Source organism: Megalobrama amblycephala, linkage group LG3 (assembly GCF_018812025.1).
Source record: "Megalobrama amblycephala isolate DHTTF-2021 linkage group LG3, ASM1881202v1, whole genome shotgun sequence".
Taxonomy (NCBI): domain Eukaryota; kingdom Metazoa; phylum Chordata; class Actinopteri; order Cypriniformes; family Xenocyprididae; genus Megalobrama; species Megalobrama amblycephala.
The window spans coordinates 8,810,025-8,829,589 of NC_063046.1; the positions used below are offsets into that span (position 1 = coordinate 8,810,025).

The 19,565-nt window shown below is 37.6% G+C and overlaps 1 long non-coding RNA gene across 1 annotated transcript; it reads right to left on the minus strand.

The window, feature by feature from the left end:
• Positions 1-217: 217 nt before the first annotated feature.
• On the minus strand, positions 218-15,157 carry LOC125264436. The gene is made up of 4 exons (XR_007184080.1): positions 14,985-15,157; positions 12,786-12,861; positions 11,324-11,684; positions 218-1,185 (listed from the first exon to the last, which is right to left on the minus strand). It is a non-coding gene; the product is annotated as an uncharacterized LOC125264436 (long non-coding RNA).
• Between the last annotated feature and the right edge of the window lie 4,408 nt (positions 15,158-19,565).

Genomic DNA, 19,565 nt, shown 5'->3' on the forward strand with positions numbered 1-19,565 from the left:
TGCACTCTAAGCTGACTAGCCTCTGCATCAATGATTTCTAGTTATTTTCCACACTTTATTATGTGCTGTCCAAGGTGCTGACAGCAATGCCAGTCAAGCTTTCTTGGTACAAAATAGCTTGTGGCCACGACATGTGAAGCTCTGGTTGACGTCCACCTCCTATTTCTATATGTTATATTCTACCGAATATAACATAAAATGGGTGTTCAATGTCAAAAAAACATTCACATTAGCTTTAATCCTTGTTTATTAGTAGTTTTGTTCATACATCACACAATCAGACAAATTGATAATTCAGAGATACATGTATTAAACCCCATATATAGTCATGTATGTATATATATATATATATATATATATATATATATATATATATATATATATATAATCAAATATGTACATTTTGTAAATATAGGGCCTCATTTATAAAATGTTGGGTAGAAACCGTCCTACATTTCTCAAATGTGCGTACGCACAAAAATGAAATCGCAAATGATCTTGAAATTGTGCGCAGTTGAATGATTTCAGATTTCCGCCTTGTAAACGCCGCCTAATTAATGTCATTAGCATATAAAATAGCACCAAATGCTTAACTTGAGAATGGCGAGCAGCAAGAATTGCTTAGATTTCCAAATACCTGCAGTTCTCTGCCACAAGGAAAAGTGCGTAAGTCTGACGTGAACCTGACGTGGCTTTTCCACATCAAAGACAGTTTTTATGGATTTTAGCGTACGCACGTTTAATAAATGAGGCCCCTTATAGCATTAAAGTTCATACATTTTATGTAAAACAATGAAGCATTAAAAATACATTAAAATAACAGATATTGACATTTGTTTCAATAATGCCAAATTTCACAGTAAACATTTCACACATTAAGGCACATTATTCTCTTCAGTTTATACAAAACTAATAAGATTGTATGACACATTTTTTCAATATCTAAGAATTAACTGGATGAACAGCCCAAATTTGTTCCCATCCGGTATTAGTGATTGTTTAAAGACGGTTTTAAGACACCCAGTTAAATCAATTAAAACCATCCATCCCTCATGTCTGCTTGTTTAATCTTCACAGCCAACCATCTGGAAGAGATGCTGGATGCTGGATTCCTGAGGTGATGCGAGTCAAACGTAGCCGGATGGCCTCAGTTTCTCCGGCAGCTGATGGAAATTTTTCAGGAGTCTGGTTAGAGAAAAATAAAAGAGAGATAAATATCACATGGCTAATACTATGACAGATAACATACTGGCATCGACAACAATGTGCACGATCAAAACTCACTGTGATGTTAGTCAGTGCTATTCGTTATAAAACGGATATGAAAATTATCATTAAAACAGATGCAAAGAAACGGAGTCACGTGGTCACAAGGGATGTCTGATTTTGTTTTTGTTAAATGAAGCCTCTGAAGTTATTTTCTACATTTCTGAAAGGAAATAAAATATAAAAAGAATCATGTGTGCCAACACTGAAGTTTGTGATGTCTTTAACGTCTCAACTTGAAAATATCTGATTGACTGAAATGCAAATGGGAGGAGTGTTTTTAATGATCAACCAGTCCAGCGACTACAAAAATGGTGAACGAAAACACAATGCAATGCAAACATATACCTTTCAGCTGTTTTTAATAGATGAGAGAGGGTTTATGGGTTTGTAACACTCCTAGGTTGCAGATTTCGGAAAGGTTGGAATCCATTTTGGTGGCTTTTTCAATTGTTCATTTTAATGAGAGCAATCAAGCATCTAAATTGCGGAGTGGTAATACTCTTGTTCTTTGTGTGCATGTGTTATTCTACAATTCAGCGTGTTCACTTAGTCGTTATAGCCTTAAAAGGATGGCATTTCAAGATTTTTATTTTGCTTCAAATAATGCATTGGGTAAAACAAATTTGGTTATCTAGGGTAATGCATACAACTTCCCAACACTTTTACATTCATTGACCGCATTTGTTTACAATTCCTCATTCTTCATTCGCTTCCAAAAGTGGCGCGAATCATTTCTATACCCCGTCACCCTTAGAATTTGTGTACGATTTGTACCGACGCCATTACCAGTTTTCCCAAATTATATGTAGAGAGGTTTATGGACAATTTAATCCCTGCAGGAGACTTGGCAAGACCCTTTTCTCTGTCAATTTTCACCCTCTGCTTCATTCAAGCCCCCTCTCTCTTTCTGCGCCTCTACAATGTGGGGTTTCTTTCTGTCTCTTTTTTTATATTCCCGCATATCTCTCCCCCCCACCCGCCCCAAAACCCTCAGACAGCATGCAGCTTATGCAAATCACCGGCCTTTTATTCTCAGTTCTCGTCCTCAGCCTTGAATGAGACCTCAAGAAAACACACACTCGCTCAGCTTTCACTTGTTCTCACCACACTCTGCTGTAATGGGAACAGAGCCCTTCGTGACATTCTAGTGTACCACCATGTTGATTATAGTAGAAACATAATATTTCCTAATATCTTCGCCAACTGCCCACCCACCAAGCGAAGGCCTGATAAACTAACGGAGGAAAGTGTATTCACACTGCAGAAGCCACATATATTGTTCCTAGATGCGAAGTTGCAATGAGGAGAATTATGGGATGGAAGTAGACTAGACATTTTAGGAAGGGGGGGGGGGTGCTGTTTACTAAAGTCACTGCGACAAGGGGGGGTGATGAATATAAAGTGCTTGCTGCCATTCCCAGGGTCTAGAACACACACACACACGCACGCTGTATATATAAGAGTGGGTGTACGAAGGGGCGAGCCAACCAGCCTGACTTCCCTCAGACACTTTGACAGGCGGGCCTTTTCACCAGCGCATTGCTGGGCCAGCCAGCTCTCGCTCCCTTAGCAACGGCACAGAGTGGAGAGCCCCCTCCAGCCGGCCACCAAAATCACAGGGGTGGGGGGACAGGGCACAGATATGGGTGTGGGTTACAAGGGGTGAGCTGGTTCACAGGGGTGGATGAAGAAGTTCCCAGTCTGGCATGGGACTCCTACAGGCATTGAACTTGAACTTGACTCTGATGGAAACAATGAGGATCACATGTCCTTTTAATATCTGCATATGCTTTCGGAGCAGGGTTATTAGCGTTAACTAACAAGTTTCCATTACTTGAAGTTGAAAATAAACAGTAACTGAAATGAGATTAAAAAGCCTTAAAACTTATTTTACTTCATCTAGTTGCCAAACATTTCTCATTTTCCTTTAGTTTAAGTTGAAGGATGAAAACAATAAATGAAGTCTATATATACAGACTTTAAAAATTTTAACTAAAATTAGAATGAAAACAGAAAATGTAAAAATAAAATCTAATTAAAAATATCACAACTTAAATGCATGTTGCAAGTTAAATTTTCTAATTCATTGTTTTGATTGAACCTTTTAAGTTGCAAACATTATTTTGTTGAGTTCTGTTGACATAATAATGTTGCTCATTACATCAACTTAAAATCGTCCGTAATTTAAACTCAAATTTCTGTTTTAAGTGGCTTTTTTTTAAAAAACAAACAAACAAAAAAACATTAAATTAGGTTGTAGTAACAATGAAAGTGTCTTTATAACTTTGGAAATTATGGAGCGTTCAAGTCCTCCTGGGAAGTTTGGATTTACGAATCAGGTGTGTTTTGCTTTTTTATGTTTTTAATTCATTTACGATGCCAATGTAAACTTAATCGTTACATATTATATTGTTATATTATGTTACCATATTTTGTGCAGGCAATTTGCAAATAGAAAAGCCTGACAATGTCACTGCTAAATACCTATAATATTGTGGTATTCCGGCTTAAAGGAAGCTTAAAGAAAACCCCGAACTTCCCACTAGTATTTACGACATTGTGGTGGCATTCATGTGCGTTCAGCTCATAAATACAATCTTTGCATTGTCACATTTTTTTTCATCACACATTTTATGATCATTACATCAACTTAATATGTCTGTAGTTTCAACTCAAATTTCTGTGTTAATTGGCTTTTTTTTTTAAATTAGGTTGTAGTAACTTGATAACCTCAGAAATTAGGCAATGGATTTCAAGTTGCCAGCATGCTTTGCACAGGACTGGATAAGGAGAATAAATGTTGAAATGAAGTGTTAATTTTATTGTTTTTAGTGAAGGGAATGACCTGTTAGTGTTTAATGCTGTAATAATGAGTTTCTGTAATGTTGAAGATAGATACATGAAGGTAAACAATATGTTGACTCTATAAGCAAAGCCTGTGCTAATGCCAGTGACAAGTAATATCTTACTTGTTCATTATATATACATGTTAAATAAGTTTGTTATCATGTGCCATGATTTGAACTGAAATCGATAAGATTAATTGGTTCCAGGGCTACAACTCCGGTAGTTGGACCGACTTTATTTTTTTGAGTAATCAACTTAAAAAATTGTGTTTGTGCTACAATTATTAAGTTCCTCTAACTCAGTGTGGCTTGTTGGTTGAACATAAATTCACTCAAAGTTGTCATAACTCAAAAAAATGGATACGAACTGTTAGAGCCAACACATTATTTTATATAGTGTATGATAGTATATCAATGATCTATTTGGAGAAACATCAGGCTCAGTCAGATGAAAATTCACCCCAATGAACATGAAATAAGATAGGTATTTCTTTTGTCCATACAAAGAAAGTCAAATGGGGTCCAATGTTGTTTGTTAACCATGGCAGTCTTTTTTATTTTTTTGGTGAACCATCTATTTCATCTTTGTTATTATGATAGATACAAATATGATGTTTCATCAAATTATAAAACTAAACAACAACAACAACATATATTTCCTTTCTATTTACATGTTAAAAGCGATGGTAATTCTCCTCATCAGGATGTAAAGTGGGCAAAAAGCGAAGCACAGCTATAAGTGAGGATAATTATATCCCAAGGTCCTTTATAATGGTGAGGCCATGATGGAGGTTTAAGTGTTCCCTGGTCTTCACTCTCCTGTTTTTGAATTCCTAGTCCTGCCCTTTGCTCTTGCTTCCTCCAGGATACAGTTATTGACGTTCCTGTGAGTGTCTGCTTTAAGGATTTGCAGAGAAGACCTAACTTCTCTCTCATTTTATTGCATTATTACAAATGACATTGCCCGACCTTTTCAACACAACCTCATCTTTAGCACTCTTCATTGTTTTCAACAAAAGTTAAGTCTGAAAGAACCGGTTTCCTAAGTGACCTCATTTTTTTCCAAGGTTATGCCCTCAATACAATACAGAAATTATTTTAATGGCATAGAACTGAATAATAAGGACGTGCACTTGTCATCTAAACTGATTTGAAGTCACATGAGGGTACTTTCCTATACTTAGATTCAGCCTTAAACCCCACTTAAATGCACAATTCATATAAAAATGAAATTCTGTCATCTTTTACTCACCCTTATGTTGTTCCAAACCTGTATGACTTCTGCTGAACACACACACACACACACACACACACACACACACACACACACACACACACACACACACACACACACACACACACACACACACACACACACACACAGATATTTTCAAAGGCAATCCTTTTCGTGTTGCACATATACAGGTTTGGAACAACATGAGGGTGCATGAATGACCATTTTCATTTTAGGGTGAACTATCCCTTTAAGGTACAAAGATCATGATCTAGATTAAGGTGCTGTATAGTTCTGTGATCCTAACATCTCCATTGTTGTTCTGGATTACCTGCGTCTAATAGTTCAGTTTAGATCTAGCACTCTGCTGACTGCGGTTCTTTTTGCTGCCCGTTATTCCAGCCAGAGTCCTGCTCGGGAATCCCAATCCCAAGCTTTTCATGACCACTCGTCCAAGGATGGGGAGAAAAAAGGTGGGGGAAATGATTTCAAAGCTCCCCCGTAGCTGATACAAAGCTGAGAACAACCCTTCGCGGGATAATCGTGTTTATCCCCAGATTAAGACGAGATCGACAGCTGAGGTATCCACAAGGGGAAAAAAGGGGAATTTTCCCGTAAAACACACAATGGCCTTTGACACAAACCCAAGAAGTCATTTCTCTCCACTGTTCATTTCTCAGTTATGACCACTGATGAAAGCCATTCGCAATGCTCGTCTACCCTTGTTAAAGGGATAGTTCACTCAAAAATTAAAATTATCTCATGAATTACTCACCCTCAAGCCATCATAGGTGACTTTCTTCTTTCAGACAAACACGGTCAGAGTTATATTTAAAAATATCCTGGCTCTTCCAAGCTTTATAATGGGAGTGAATGGAGCTCGAGATTTTGAAGCCCAAAAAAGTGCATCCGTCCATCATAAAAGTAATCCATACGGCTCCAAGGGGTTAATAAAGGCCTTCTGAAGGGAAGCAATGTTTTTTTTTTAGAGAAAACTATCCATAACATCCATAAAAATATACACGTCTAGTTCCGATGGAAGAGTGACCTCTGACCTGACGTATGACGTACTGATGGATGCAGAAGCTCAGAGGATAGAGCAAAGCAAAACACTGGTCACGAATTTGAAGTCTAAAATGAGAATTTTAAAGAGAAATGTTTGATATAAGATAAAAGGAGCTTGAGTTTATTGCGCAAACCTATTTGTTTGAACCGCAAGAGGCGTCTAAGCTTACGCTACTCCTACGTCCTACATCATGCGTCAGGTCAAAGGTCACTCTTCTGCCATTGCCGGTTATTTTTATGGATATTATGGATATTTTTCTTACAAAAACACATCGCTTCACTTCAGAAGGCCTTTATTAACCCTCTGGAGCCGTGTGGATTACTTCTATGATGGATGGATGGATGCACCTTTTTGTGCTTCAAAATCTCGAGCGCCATTCACTATCATTATAAAGCTTGAAAGAGCCGGGATATTTTTTAATACAACTCCGACTGTGTTTGTCTGAAAGAAAATAGTCACCTAGGATGGCTTGAGGGTGAGGGTAAATGATATTTTTCATTTTTGAGTGAACTATCCCTTTAAGTGCCTGCATTAACACTATCCATTCTCAACCTGTCCTCGATAAAACACATGCCAAAAATATGACTTCTGTATAATGTGTTAGAAAGCACCACAAGCCACCCCTGCAGTCATATTATATACATTTCCAAATCTAATCTGGCACAACTTTTTATCAGAGCATGAAGAGCAAGAAATGAAATCTCACCGAGCTGGCTTTTAGACATAAATATGTGAAGCCCTATAACACTGGACATAAAGATGACATATGATGGGAAGAAAACTGTTAGTATCCCAGACAAATATTCCCAGATAGCCACCTCCCATAGGCCCTTGATATTAACATGCCAGCTGCAGCAACTGCCACATGGGGCCACAGACTGAGCCAGACAGTAAAAGCCCTCCCCCACCACATCTATTCTCCACCAAACACATGTTTCCTCCATATTTCATTGTTCATCATTGGTGTATTTATTAACGTCAATTGTTAATCTCACCCTATTTTTTTCCGCCGTGTTGGTGTTCGAGAACAGAAACACCTCGGTTGGTGACTCCAGGCTTTGTATGCGTCGCTTTCAAGTCCTCCAACTCTCCCGCAATACTTTTTTTCTGTTACATTTAGCACAAATAATTCCTCCTTTCTTTGTGATTCCTCTTTTGCTTTGCTGTGCAATACTGTCGCTCTCCCAGTGTAAACTTTCTCAGTGGTTTTCTGTATCACTGCCTCCATTTTACTGGGTAATATATCGTAATGGAGCTTTAATTAATTGCTTGCCCAACTGCTGTGCCCTAGCAGAAGGGGGAGAGGAACAAACTGTCCTTCACATTCAACTCGAATCGTTTGTGATTTTACATGCAAAATGCATTAATATATACCAAATGTGCTGCATTCACTCTTTTTCAAAGCGATGCCATGGAAGAACCATTCAGTGAGCAGCTCCTAAAAGACATTTTTATACTCTAAAGAACCTTTTGTGGAATTAATGTTAAAGGTTCTTAATGGAACCATCAATGCCAATAAAGAACATTTATTTTCATGCATTATATCAAATAAATAGATTCAAGTGCATATAAAATGCCTTTAGAATATGATTAGCATTGACCTTAAATCATTTAAACTACAAACCCTTTGCATAACAACTCAATACTCTAGCATGCACTGCAAAAATACGTCACATCGACTGTGTGAGCACACATGATCGTGCAATTTCATCGTGCATACAATGGTGCTAACACACCGCACGGATGAGAAACATAAAGCCCTATCCTCCGCCGTTCCCTGAGGATAGTCTCTTAGGGTTTGGGTGCTAATTTAGGCATCTGGCTCTGTCTGGGCCTGAGCATCTTTCTCAGCTTATTACCCTCCACTGTCTCTGGCACTCCATCCATACAGACAATGGTGGGAAACAGGGGGGACCACAGACCCACGTCAAGTGCTCGCCGTACAATGCTGCCATTGTAGAAGAGGAGAGGGGTCTGGAATAATAATGTGGGCACTATCAAACTGTTTACCAACACAGAGCCCACAGCTGAAGATTTGCTCTTGATTTATCACAAATCATCATTTGTGGGATTGCTATTGGTGCCTGAATATGTGTAAGGAGAGTTTGTGTAAAAAAAAAAAATCTTTCTTGCACACACACATTTTTCTTCATAAACACAGATGCAAATGACCTTGTGTTGAAGTGATTATAGTGCCAGACACCTTGGTAGACATTTCAAGGATTTGCCCTTTTCAGTCCATGAAAAAATATAATCACAGTCATGCCTAAAAATCCACATATGCCATCTCTATAAAGCACATTAAGTTGGACCGCTACCACAGAGAGCTACAGACAGTAATCCAAATATGACAAGGATTTGTTTTTCATTTGAATTACTAGAATTTCTTGAAATAATTCATTTTTTGTGCATATATGCTTACATGCATTTAGACTGGAATTGTTTCACAGCAATTGTTAGTGTAATTGTTGCTTGCTTGATGCAAAAAAAAAAATGTTTTTACACATATATATATGGACTCAAATACTTGCGAACGCATTCTGTTTGACTGAAAACACAAAGAACTGGTAAAGCACAAAAACAATACACAGTTCAGCGCATGATTTGCATATTGAAAACTGGAAAAATCTGGTACGGGTTTGGCACCGTGCCAAGCGGCATAATTAACACTTTTCAGCCACTGCTCTGCAGCAGTCACATTATGCTCTGACAAGCATCCACTCCCCCTGCTCGACCGCTTATATTCACACACACAACACCAACACATGCAAAGCTGAACATTTATTCTTGCTTCTATATATTCGTGAATGCAAATTTGCTGTTAAACCATCTCCAGTTCTGATACCGTTATGTGCCATTTAGGAGAACGCAATGATGTTGTGCATTAGACTCTCTGTATAAAATGAGTTCTGAGATTTTTAAGCACTGAAGGTCTTTTACATAAAACCCTGATAGATGCAGAGGGAGTAAACCCCTCCCCCTCGCTGCAAGATACACAGCCTAATTAAAAATTCCATATTAAAGGCGCAGACTCTCATTTCCATGCTACTGTTTTGTCTAAGGACGAGTATTTGGTCAGACTCTTAGTTTTGTATTGCCTCGAAAAATCTGGGGTTTTTTTTCCCCCTGCATGTAGATGGAGATGTATTAACAACAACATCTGACACAAACGGGCTGTGTGTGAATCTTAAATCTCTAGCTGCCTATTACAAGCCCATGAGAAATCCTAAAACCTCCTGTTAATTCTTTAAAAAAATATGTATATATATGAACAGGGGTTGTTCTTGTTTGTCACATGCAAAACAGAGAGAGAGCAAATGCTCCTTAAAGATTGCAAAAATAACATGTTTGCTTCCAGACACATTTTTGCACTGCACATTTGAGTGTGTATTCATCCTTGGAAATTTCTAGAATGCATGCAAAGACTAATTCTCTGCAAGAAAAAAACGCAGATAGAACAGTGACATCAAAGTCTTTTTTTCTGCTTTGAAATTCAAACATTTGAATTCAAATTTAAATGTAAACATTCAGAATATAGAACGCTGGCCACGTGCCGTTGCTAAAGCGCCGCTGTGCCTTTAATTGGGGGCTCAGTCCTCTCTGCTTGTTCCTATGCAATTATGTTAATATGCAGAGCTTGTCTGGGCTTTTTCATTAACAGAGGCGCTTGCATCATTGTTTCCTTTATTTGCAAGCTCCACGGGCACCTTCCGTAGATCAGTGATCTTTTTTACACATCTTTTTTTCACGGGCTATTCTTTTAGGATAAAATGTCAGTCTTTTTTTTTTTTTTTTAATTCTCATTTACGGACAACGAGGTCTTTTAGGCACACAGGGTTTCCATGCTCAGTAAGTATGCAAAAACGGTTTTCTGTTATTACGAGGAGGATTCAATGGCTTTAAATATTCAATAGATGACGCATCATTTGTCTCGTCTTCGCATTTCAATGTATTTCTGAATATTTACGCTCTATTCGTTTGTGTTGTTTTGTTTAAAGCGCAGAAGCAAAGCAAATTTGTCATGTTTCAGAATGCCTGTTTTCATAATTTTCTGCCAGCACAGCTCTGCGTATCACCAGCAAATCCATTATGACGCAACCGGTCGCCTTTGTGAGGAACATTTCAGCGTCTTCCATCCATTTCAATGACATAACACGCAGCTCTCTGTAAGCAAGCGGCCTGCGTACATTTCCATTTGCCACGTAACGTCGAGCGATGTGATGTTTCGCACATCTCACTTTCTGACCAGCTAATGATACAAAGTGTGGCTATTTTGAGAGGGCACGAACATCATTATAAACACGGCGCAGCGTGAGAGCTCTGACATTAAAGTCAGGCAGGGCAGCGGACGTGCTTTTGTAATCCGGCGAGGGGCACTTGGCACCTTTGTGCCAGCAATTTGGTGTATCATTGAGCAGCAGAAACAAAAGTGCTCTTCAGTCCAGGCTGACTCTGTTGCATTGGTCAAGAGGATGTCACTCTCGAGTCAGTTCGAGCAGCTCTTACTTTTTTAGTTTCATCTGAAAAACCGGGTCACCTGGTCATTTTTGTGTCACCTGGCATGGCTCAGGACGTAGTTACACAAATTTGTCCTTTGCAAACACAACGCAAGCTACGTACGTACTGTATACAGGAGCACGATTCTCGTTCAAAGCTCGCTACAAAGTGTGTGTGTGCGCGTATAGATAACGGGGCGATTGTCTAATTAGTCCGGAAAGATGAAGGAGTGTGATAGTTCTTTTTAAGGCAAATGATTTGGGCCTAATCTTACGCTCAGAACAACCACGAAACGCTTTTTTTTTTTTTTTCGAGACAAATTCGTGTAAGCATTCGTTTGCTTCACATTTCGAATTCCCAAGCTAAAATCGGTCGGCAGCTAGTCTGATACAGGCAAACGATGCAGCTTACCTCATGCCAACACAGCCATTTTAGGGAGCAGCAGCCAGTTTCTCCATCAAGATGGCTTCCTGAAAGCACACCCCTCATTCAGACTTGCAGTCTTCCAGCATCTGGTGGTCCGTGGCAACTGGCAGCCTCTTTGTCCCCATTGGCACTTGGGATGTAGACTCTCACTCCTATCTTTTTTTCCCTCTTTTCTCCGGGGGCACAGATGGCACTAAATGCTTCCGTTGAAGAAGAAGGGAGGGGAGCTGGTAGAAGAAGGATGAGGGTTGACTATTATTTTTCTTTTCTTTCATTTGGACAATTGCGCCATTTTTTTCCTCTCTCCCTCTTGCTCCAAAAAGGCAGTGTAAATGGCTGGCAGTTGCTAAGGGGAAACAAGAAAATAAAGGACAGAAAGGCCCTTTTAGCACTGCCAAAGCAGATGTCATGGCAACTGCTATATATCATTTCTTTAGACAATATATATTTCTTATTGCTGTCATGCTAAGACAGACAACCCCGATGTTAGTAATGTTAATAGTTGGTGCAATGGCACGCATGTCCGGCTATCACAGCCTATGTGAAGGTATACTGAATCAGCCCACATCAATTACTGTCCACCCGTAATTTCATTGAATAACCCTTATTCAATTGTGCTAGGTAACCAGTTTAGCTGGAAAAGATCATTGTTAATGAACGATGACAGAATTTCTTTGCTCACATTAATTTTACATAAAGTAATATGCAATGGGATAGTGGCCCATACATTCTTATCATTATCGAGATGGAGACGGACGTATAATTTCCTCTCGGCGATCATTTATCGCATTGAAGCCTTTGGCCTAATGTCCTGCAGTCGTGCTAACCACGTATTCTCAGCCATGTTAAAACATTGCGATTTAGATTTATTCTCGTTCGGGTCATGCCTAAAAAAGGATTTTTCTTGAGATAATTATGCACTTTTTGTTTTTTTTTCCTATGTTATGATTGTTACAATACGTGTGTGAATTGAACGTCTGCCTCATGCGATGTGCATTATACAACATTAATATATAGAATAATTAAGAGAGCCTTTTGGATTATTATAACATGCACTTTACTGTAAAGAAATAGTTGGTGGCTATAGCACAAATGTGAAACTGATATTAGCTAAATATCTAAAACTGACATTTATATATGCAATTTGTCAAAGAATGCCTGAGTATTGTTGGGGCTTGGATGAGTGGACATTTGAGAGGACGATGAATATGCATATATATAGAGAGAGAGAGAGAGAAATATATATAGATTTTCTGATGAAAGATTCATGTGATGCATGTAGTGTCTTGGACTTGATTGAGGATTACTATTTGCATTTGGCTCCTTTCAAGTGCATGCATTCATTAGCATATACTTCATGATTTACTGTGTGTTTGAATCAGATTAACTCTACAACTAATTGTTCTAATTACAATGTTGCATTGTAATACGCTTTGATTGCACTTACCAGATGGCGTTTTTTCCCTTAGCTCCAGTCCTCTGGTCTCTCACAAAGACACTGCAGTTTGAGAGGCTACAGTAAGCTGAAGTAATAAAAGACACCAAGATTAGACAATAATTACAATATTTTAGTTTTACAACAAACAAATAAATTATTATTTATTAATTATTATACATCATTGACAAACACATAAATGCAACCTTGAATTAAAATTTGACCTAAGGCCTAATTTACACCTTAAATCACACTTGCCATATATATATATATATATATATATATATATATATATATATATATATATATATATATATATATATATGGTAAATATGGATAATGTAAATCTGCTTTTTTGCTCTCTATAATTTCTTTTACACCTTATGTTTTGTTTTTTTTCTCTTTCAGATGTATTTATCAAGATTATTTCCTTTTCTCTTCATTCAGTTTAACTGACACTCTGATTTTTATAGCCTTAGACATCTTCCTGCCTGTTTCTGGAAATAAAAGCATGCATTTTGCGTATTTAATATATATATACATTTAGTATAATCCATACAGCAGTAAAACAATGACTTATAATTCAGGTTAAATTGGCCTACATTTTAAGTACACACGCCATTGTATTTTTATTTATTTAGGCTATTTATTTTTAATGTTTGAGTTCATTTATCACTTTTTTTATTTAATTATAAAGTGTTTTTTGAATAGATGAGCATGGTAACACACAGACAAGTGTGTGTGTGTGTGTGTGTGTGTGTGTGTGTGTGTGTGTGTGCGCGCGGAGCTCCAAAAGCGCTTACACTTCTGATGATTTTGAACTCTAAACATTTTCAACTAATCTTAGCTAATTTTTTTAAGTGATTTTTTACAGTGGCGTAGGAGTGATGACTCTCATTTACGTCTTATGTCATAAAAAGGCCACAGGGATAAAAAAAAGCCTTCATTCTGCATTATTTGCCGCTTCATGTCTGCATCTTTGACGTGTACACCCAGATTAATAAGGCCAATCATAATGAAGCTGCTTCAGCATGATGTCATTGATTAAGAGAGCGGTTCAGTGACGTCACGTTCATTTATTTATTTATTTTTTTTTTGTCCAGATCGAAGTTGTTCAAAGCCGCAATAAAATGCAGTTCATACAAAAATGACTTGAATAGGCCTACGCTTCTTTTATAATTAACAAGTATTCATTTAAAAAAACGATAATAATTTGGAAATTTTGTGGGGCTTAAAAAAATGTATTTCGTCTGAAATGCTTTGCTAAATTTTTAAGTTAAAAAAATTAAAAAGATTTTATATATTTAAAACCCTTTCGTCTCTAAATCAGTCAGTGTGAACACGCAGGCAGCCATTTTGTTGACAAGATTTGTTTAAAAAGATCATGTCATAGTCAGAAATCCTTATTTGTCATAGTGAGAGAAGAGATTTACAACCAAGCCTATTTGAGCGCTCATTTTATCCTCGATTAGCTAGTTATAGACTAAATGTAAAATCCACATGGAGTCCCTCCCCCCTTTTTTAGATCATACCAAGATCGAGATCCGGCTAAATGAGATCCGATACACGCGCATTAAACGCAGGCCTGATTTGCGCGTGACAGGTGCTGAACAAAAGCAGGCGTAATAGCAGCAATGAGTTTTGCCTGGTTGAGGTAATGATATCAGGTGGTTTGAAGCAGGAAGCAGTTTGAGAATTAGCTAGGAAGTTTGTAAACTTATTCCGCGTAAAGTTGTTATCTGAGAAAAGTTTTCAGTTGCAGTCCTACAAATTAGTAACTCGATTGTTATGTACAGCCTAAGTAAATAACAGTGAAACTCTGCTGTTCATTTTCCCTTTGGAAATAGCATTGCAATTTTCTTGTTCAAATATTTTTTTTTTTTTTTTAAAATAGGCTAACTGACTACTCTTATATTTCTTCTTATAATTAATTGTAAGACTACACCACACATTTGCCAACAAAAACAAGTCAAATAATAACTTAAAGAAACATTTATGGAGTGAAATAAGCATTAATAATTAACATTGTAAATGTGCAAACACATCCTTTTGATTTTTTAAAATAAAAGCACTACGTTTACGAAATGGTCTGAAATTAAAATAGCGAATGTGTCCACAACCGTCCAGAGGTGCAGTGAAAATAATAAATTCTGAAACATTACTTTTGACCATCAACACATGATTTAAATGGCCTGTAGACTCATTGCTTACCTCGTGCACTTTCCCATTGCTTCCCACTGAACTGGTCCACATGCAGTTAAGGAGGACGTTTCTACTTTCGGTTATCTAGCTTTATGAAGGAAGATAAACACTCATACAGCTAGATAACCAAAGACAGCAACTACCTCCTGTCAACACTTTTTAAACGGGGCACATCTCATAAAGTTGACCTGACAAATGAAAACAGGGTTAATGCGCAATAAAATAAATTACTCTTAAATTCCATTTAATTGACTCTTTTTATAGACCTGTAAACACTGTTAACAAGTCAAGAGATTCTCCTCGGCACGTGGTCAAGACACATAATCCACAATAGCAGGCCTGATAGAGTTATTGTCAGGGTTTCCATTCATCAAACAGGAGTTTGTCCCTTCAAAATGACGATTATAAAGTCTAACATTTCATTTAGGCCTCAAACAATCACACCACAAGTCTACATCATTTATGTCGTGCATTATAATTCCGTGCATTATAATTTGATTTCAATCTAAGACCCAAATTGTTATACAGGCTATATTTTATTTAACAAGTGTATGCATATTTAAATAGATGTTTTCATCACAAACTATGAAGATGTATCTCACTAAATGTGACGTCATGTAGTCAAATCTATTGCTTGTTGAATTGCATTGCTTTTTTAGCGAGCATGCATGCTGTACTGTATCATGAAGGACGTTTATATAAGTATGAGTGCATCAGAAGCAAAATGTTCGTGAATGGCCTGAATAAATATAGTAGTGCAATAAACATAAATCTTTACCAAAACACATGCCACTCATTTCAAGATTTAAAGAGCTAATATGTTCCAGATATTCTAGATGCACCTGCTGAAAGAGAGAGAGAGAGAGAGAGTGCACAAAGTACAGTGTTCAGAGGGCCACATGCACTTACCACTGAACGTGGCCTTGTCTGTCACATGGGTCACTTAGAAGCAATTCATGCTAAATGTTATGATTATACATGTATCCTTGCGTTTTTTAAACAAAGATGCATTTATTTATCACTTAAAGTCAATTTATAGACTATTGCCTATAATAGTAATAATTTATTGTGACCAAAACAGTGATTCAAGCTGAGTCGATTCATGTTTAAAATTACAAACGCACAAAGAGTAAGCAGAAACCATTTAGATAATTAAAACATCTTACTTTTAACAACTGTCGTACATATTCCTCTCTGTCAGAAAGTACGCTACGAGTGTCCGTGTGTCGGGGACAAATAGAGGTTCCCGTGTGCGTCTCGCGCTCAAGAACATGACGCTGAAATCTGTGAGCGGCGCGGACGCGTCTAGCCAGAACTCTTCTTCAGTGACGCGTTTTCCATTCAAAACTCGCAGTCCTTCAGTGTTCGGCCATCGAATGTTGCGTCTCGGCCATCCAGGGAATGGAACAGGCAGTTTAATCTCCAAGATGGGGAATTCCACCCTCGAAAAGCATGCTTAGAGTGCTCGTGCGTGGACGCGAGAGGAGATGCAAGGTTTACTTTATTGTAACCTGCACGCGATGCTCTCATTCCGTCCTCTTCTGCGCTCTGTGGATGTGATGTTCTCTCTCTCCGACTTGAGAGAGTCTAGTTTCTGACTAAATGCATCCTCCTCTGGCAGTTCTCTCCTGCAGTGACGTCACACCAGCAGCAGGCAGCCGAGCGACCAATCACAATCACACGCGCGTGCTCCCTTTCTCTCTCCCTCTCTCTCTTGCTGCCTCTTGCGCGCGGGCGCGCTTTCCCTGGTTTGCTGAGTGCGCGCGCGTCTGAGTGTCGCCTATAGGTACCAGAGTTCCTATAGTAACCTAAAAATGAATTAAGTCCTATAGTTTCAGCATTCCCCTGCGATATTTGCCTTTTAGTTGCCTATGAGTAAGAGGTTTATGAAAAAGTTTGTAAAAGTAGGCTATGTTTATCATTTCAAATTTGCGCATATCTGCATCGTAACTCACTAAAGATTCATCTGTGTCTGACTGCACTCTTACTTTGTTATCATGTGTCTAATCTGTTCCCATGTAAGCTGCTGGAACCGTGTGTGTGTGTGTGTGTGTCCAATAAAGCTGATTCTGGGTCTAAGAAGAAAATACAAGAGTGTAAATACAATGGTGCTTTAAAAATAAATCTGATAACCATTTTTAATTTGTAGAGAATTATATTGTTAGGGTGGATTTGGGCAACACTTGTGTACCATATTTTCATATGAACCCAAAACAATATGCTATATCAAAATCTTTTGTCATTATGAAATCCTTTATTAAATCAGAATAATTTTCCCCACAGATATTGTACTCAAAAGAAAAATGGCACATATATTAGAGCTTCTTGACATCTACATCTTATAAGAATTCGTGGGTTTTCTAATGTGAATTCTGGCACGCGGTTTTGGGTTAGAAAAGGTTTAATTTTTACGAAGCAAACTTGCAAAAACACTCTGGTTAAATGCGCGTGCCCGCGTCTAGTGTGTTTGCTGTCTTTATCAGTTTGTCTAAAAAACTAGTTTATATGTTCACATGTGGAATGGTACATACAACTATATAACAGAAATCATAAAATAATGTATTAAAAATATGTCAGGCAGCAATAATAACAACCAATGAAGTAAAACTTGAGTTAATAAATATAGCAAAATAACTTGATTTAAAAAACGATTTAAACTTTGAATCATGGAATTAAATTAAGTTGTTAAATAATCTGCACAGGTAAAATGCATTTTCAAAAGCACTTCATAGGCTAACAGAAGTAAGCAATCCTGGACTCATCATAATAATTTAACAAAAATACACGTGTGGCATTTAACTTTCTTAATACACATTTTCCCAATTGAATAACATGGTATTCTCACATTTGTTAAAACATGCTGTCCCACTTTAAAAACAGCAAAAAATTCGAAACACATTTGATGTACAAATAAATCACTTATTTGATAACAGTTTTAACATTAATTTTGACCATTGAGTGGACTTCACTACTGTTTGATGATTTTTATGACCACATTTATGGCATTTAGGGAGCGCGCGTGCGGAAGATTCAGTGTGAAACTGATATCTGTTGATATCTGTTTGCTCTGTATGCCATTTCTGCGTGTTTGACAGATATTTGAAATACTCATTTTCCATTCCTCCTTTGTTTTTAATTAATTAATTGATCTTCTGTACAGTATGACATTCTGAGCATTATTGTATAATAACTATTATAATTATAAGCTACTATTATTATCATTATAATTGGAGGTTCTTATATAGGACGCTTAGCTTATATTGTTTCTTTTTTTACAAAAGGAGTTTAAAAGTAATCCTCACTTTATAATTCATTAGAATAGCTTTATAATACGAAAACGCGCGCGCGCATCCATAATTAGCAGAGTGTCTGTTTATAATTAGACCTGAAGCTGAGTGAAAAACGCGTGGAGCTGACGGGAGAATGTCTAATCTGACAGCGGAGACACTAACTGATGGTATTTTCTTGACCCCGCCACCCGTTATGAAGTGTGTTTAAGTGAAGAGTCCACTCGCTCCATTCACAAAGGTCACTGGGGTTAAATGAATGTCCTGTGACTCTGTTGACCGAGGTCGGTGTCTCGTGCCGCTGTTAGACAGCGCTTTACTCTGATGATCTGAAGTAAACAGGAGTTTAAACGAGCCTTATGTAACATCAGAAGAGCATTTCTGTCTCAAGGTTCTTGACTGGCGTGTCATAATGTCTAAAGAGAATAACTACAATTCCCCATCTCCCATTAGCCTGTCATTGATAGATATTGGCCTTGGTTAAATTTTAAATCGCAGTATCCCTGTTGTTGCGTTATAGGCTGCTTAAAGGGACAGTTCACCCAAAAATGATTTTTTTTTTTTGTCATAATTTAGCAACTCACCCTCAAGTTGTTCCAAACCTGTATGAGTTTCTTTCTTCTGCTGAACACACAGACTCTAAAAAATGCTGAGTTAAAAACAACCCAAGCTGGGTTGAACACCGTGATTGGGTTGTTTTAACCCAGCAGTTGGGTTAAAGGGTTAGTTCAGCCAAAAATGAAAATATTGTCATTTATTACTCACTCTCATGTCGCTCTACAGACCTTTGTTCGTCTTCGGAAAACAAATTAAGATATTTTTGATGAAATCCGATGGCTCAGTGAGAAAAGCAAAGCCATTCAAACTCTCAAGATCCATTAATGTACTAAAAACATACTTAAATCAGTTCATGTGAGTACAGTGATTCTATCTTAATATTATAAAGTGACGAGAATACTTTTTGTGCGCCAAAAAAACAAAATAAAGACTTTTCAACAATATCTAGTGATGGCCGAATCAGTGAATCGGAGCGCCAAAGTCACGTGATTTCAGCAGTTTGATAGGAGATCCGAATCACTGATTCGAAACAAAAGATTCATAAAGCTCCGAAGCTTCATGAAGCAGTGTTTTGAAATTGGCCCAAATAGATATTGTTAAAAAGTCGCACAAAAAATATTCTTGTTGCTTTATAATATTAATATAGAACCAATGAACCCACATGAACTGATTTAAAATACGTTTTTAGTACATTAATGGATCTTGAGAGAGGAAATGTCATTGCTGGCTATGCAGGCCTCACTGA